Below are 3,955 nucleotides of genomic sequence, written 5' to 3' on the forward strand. Positions count from 1 at the left end.
TCGAGGAGAGAAAATTTTTGGAACGGCTTATTCGATCGATTCGACTCGATAAAAGAGATCGCGATTCGTACGATCCAATTTTATCTCTGGTTTTCACTCGAGTGTACTAGTTATTTGAAATTTGATTCGATAATATATATATAAATATATTGTTTTTTTTTTTATTTATTTTTGCGCGAGAATATGCTCGGTAAGCTTCTTTGTTCGCCTCTTGTTTGTGGAAAGTCGCGAGAATGTGTTGGTTAATTACCTTCACGCTCACAGCGACGCGACATCAAAAGTCCAAACCGCCATTCGATGACGAAAGCGTGCGACTGTATTACTTACTCTCTAACCACGTAACGATACGTAAAAATAGGATTTATGATGGTAAACGCGTTTTAGAGAATTAGACTCGAAACTTAAGCAAATTAATTGCGTTATTGTTAAAAATCTCTCTTAAGTATTTATCTGAACAAACTTCTCGAGTTTCCACTCGAAATTCTTCTATTCGATCGTACATACGTACGTTCCAACGGGAATGTATTTCCCCTCTATTCTTTTTCGATTTTTTACAATTTAGTTAGTTCGATGCGTGCGAAACAAACAAATGAACAAACAAACAAACAAATAAACAAATAGCGTCGGCCAACAAATACTCGATTAGCGATTAGTTTTTTCTCGCCGCGTTTCTATCGTTGACCGAACGAGGAAGAAGGTTAGAGGGGAGGGGAGAGTGGATTCCTCGTCGAACGGTGCATCGGCGAGGTGGTGGGGGGCAGGTAATCGTTATCGATTGGCGGAGCGGCGGCTGGCCACGCCCATTCGGCCGCCGCTCGTACGTGCACCGCGACCATGCGCCATGTGACTATCCCCCGTGCATTTTCGTCTCCGTTGCAGGAAAATACTCGCGCAGGTCGGGATCACCGGCGTTATCGACCTCGCCAATGCAAAGTAGCGAGCCTCGTAAATATTTCGCGACGTCTTCGTGTCCCCCCTCTCTCCCTCCCATCATTTCCACCCGATATTTTCAGTTCTACGTCGGATTCGTGCCTTGGCATATCCTCGATTTTATTATTACTGTGTCCACTAATAATTGTACGAATTGTTTTATATCTCGTTGGAAGAAAGGAAGGTACGAAGGTCGTGTTTCTTTCAGGGGAATAAATAAATGGCGTTATTTCGATATAGTTTTTATTCGAAAAATATTAATCGTAAGATTTTTATCGAGTTATATTTGGTTTTATCGATCAATAATCTTCAATAATTTTTCTTATGAGAGATAAATATTATTCGATTATTTTATATTTCAATAAATGAACATAAATTGACGAATAATTTTTTAATAAAAATCCATCTATCCCTTATTATTTCTAAGCAAAATTTACGAACAAACATCGATATTATCGTGTTCTATTCTTATTGGGAGGAATATTTAGGTGAAAAAAAAAAAAAAGAAACGAGAAAAAATCCAGTAAATTAGAATCCACGGGTTATTTTTAAAAAATAAACGCGTATTTTCTCTTTTTTTTTCTTTTTGCAGAACAAAATAAAATTTTCGAAACGGTAGCTTGTTAACAGGGAATAACACGACGATTGTTTCGAAGGAGCGCATTGAATCGAAGCGGATTTTGTTGATCCAGGGATAATAAATAACGCCCACGAGTGTTTAACTACGAATTCACCACCGTAATTTACCGTTCCTTATCTCCTTTGTCCAATTTGCATGGAAATTCGACTCGTTTAAATCCGGATAAATTCGAATAATAAAAAAAAAAAAAATGGAAAAGAAGAAGAAGAAAAAGAATATAGATAAAGTCGAACGATAAAAACGGCTCGTCATTTGTCGATGTAAACCTGCACCCGTGTTTAAACGACGTTTTTAAAAGCTTTAAATTAAACGCTGCAGAATGCCTGCTTCCCCACTTTTGTCCCCGTTCAACAATTATTCCCTCCCTCCGCCACCTGTTATTCCTTGTAAATTTTTCCATTGTGGAAAAACTTTTAATTACTCGATCGATAAATTATTCTCTATCCCGATTCTTGTCCTCCGAATCGTATATTCTTCGGGTATATAATTTCACCAAAGTGAGGAGGAATCCGTACGTAAATCAAGGCCGTGGAAATATTGGAATCTAGCCGAGAGCCGTAAAAGAGAGCCAACCGACGCGCGGCAAGAGAGTCGCAAATCACGCGCGCAGATTTCCAGGAAAATCTTATTTTCCATTACCACGCGTCGTCAACGTGTTTTCCACGACTATGCAAACTTTCTCCTCGACCTTCTTCCAAGGGTTGCCCTCCCCTTATTCTCTCTCTCTCTCTTCCTTGTTTCTGTGGTGCGCAGCCGAAGCTCCTTCCCTCCCTCCTCAGAAGTGAAAGTAGGTTATGTTTTCAATTTAGACCTGGGTTTTTATATATCCCTTTCGAAGAAACGGAATCCGTATCCGCGGGACAATGAGATTATTCTTGCTTTCACTTTTCACCCGCCTCGAACGGCACAAATCTCGAAGCGAAAATCTTATCGCCTTTCCGCGCGAGGGAAAATTTGAAGAAATGAGGATACCAAAACTTCTAACCAATTGGCGCGAGTGGAAGGAGAAGGTTTCAAGAAGAAGCGTTGCACGTTGTTTCTTATCTGGGATTGGAAAAAAGAGGGGAGGGGGAATAGTTTTTTTTTTCTTTCTTTTTTAGCGTCGGCCGCGGTGGTAAAGTCGCCATTTTGCGTCGGTAAAGTGGCCGTGCATCGTCGCGTTTCGCGCACAATGTGAGCGCAAGGATACGCTCGCATCGCGTATCCTCTATTCCCTCGCCGCGTGGATATCAGAGGCAATAAGACGGGACGATTTGCATGGAAGATCGTGGATGACAACAGGTTTATAACGCGTATGAGGCAATCGCGATTTTACACTCTTATCGCGTAATTTATATCGCGACGCAAATCAAACGTTTTACGAGACAACGACGTTTTCGTCCGCGGCCATATTCTTCCCTCTCTCTCTCTCTCTCTCGTTCGCTCGCTCGCTCGCTCTCTCTCGCTCTCTCGTTACTTAGATTCTATTTCGATTCGAACGAGCAAAATACGAGAGTTAATTAAGAGTAATCGGCGAGCGCGAATATCAAATTGTTAAACATATATATTGTCGTATTTTTATTTAACTCTAGTTATTATTATTTATTATTATTATTATTATTAGTTATTATTTAACTCTAGTGAAATCTAGTTCGAATGAGGATGAATTGAATATGAATTATTCTCTCCTATATCTCTGCTCGTAGCGTGTAAACCAAACCTGTAAACATAGATCAAGTTTTATTCAACATTTAAAAATAGTCACGCAAACTCGAATCGATCCACCTTTAATCTTTCGACGAGAGGTCGAAATTTGAAGATTTGAACATTTCGTTGAAGAATCTTAAGAACAATAAAGAATATTCGTAGAGATGTATCCCTCGATGGATAGATGGATTTGGAGGAGAGAATCGTCGCGTGAACGCCCATTGGCCGCCATTGGCTCGTAACCTTTTTGTGACCGCCGGCTTCCTACGAACGTGACGCGAATGTTCGATACACGAATAAGCCCTCTCACCTTCCTTCCTTCCTTCCTTCCTTCCTTCCTTCCGTCCTTCCTTCCTTCCTTTCTTCCTTCCTTCCTTCCACGATCCCGCCGGCCTCTTTCGTTTTTCGTGCAGTGCGCATGGTTATACCTGGAAGCAAGTACGGTATAAGTGCGTAAAAGGGGGTGCATCGGGTGCACGGGATGCGCCTCGGGCGCAGTGGAAGGGCCGGTCACCGAGTACATACAGTGTTGGTGTTGTTCCACGACTTCGATCGAGCAACAGCACGACATGTGAGAGGAGATAACATCTCCTCCTCCTCTTCTTCTTCCTCCTCCTCCTTCTCTTTCCTTTCTCTCGAAACCAGAAATTTCTGCAATTTTTCGGATCTGTGCTAATGGTGGCTGTGGTTGTGGTTGTG

At 41.5% G+C, this 3,955-nt stretch overlaps 1 long non-coding RNA gene across 1 annotated transcript in view; it reads left to right on the forward strand.

Moving 5' to 3' along the window:
- LOC102672002 overlaps positions 1 to 3,955 on the forward strand; it is a 68,153-nt gene that overhangs the window by 1,093 nt on the left and 63,105 nt on the right. The gene's annotated exons all lie outside the window — the stretch shown is intronic.

Source organism: Apis dorsata, unplaced genomic scaffold (assembly GCF_000469605.1).
Source record: "Apis dorsata unplaced genomic scaffold, Apis dorsata 1.3 scaffold_85, whole genome shotgun sequence".
NCBI classification, from domain to species: Eukaryota; Metazoa; Arthropoda; class Insecta; order Hymenoptera; family Apidae; genus Apis; species Apis dorsata.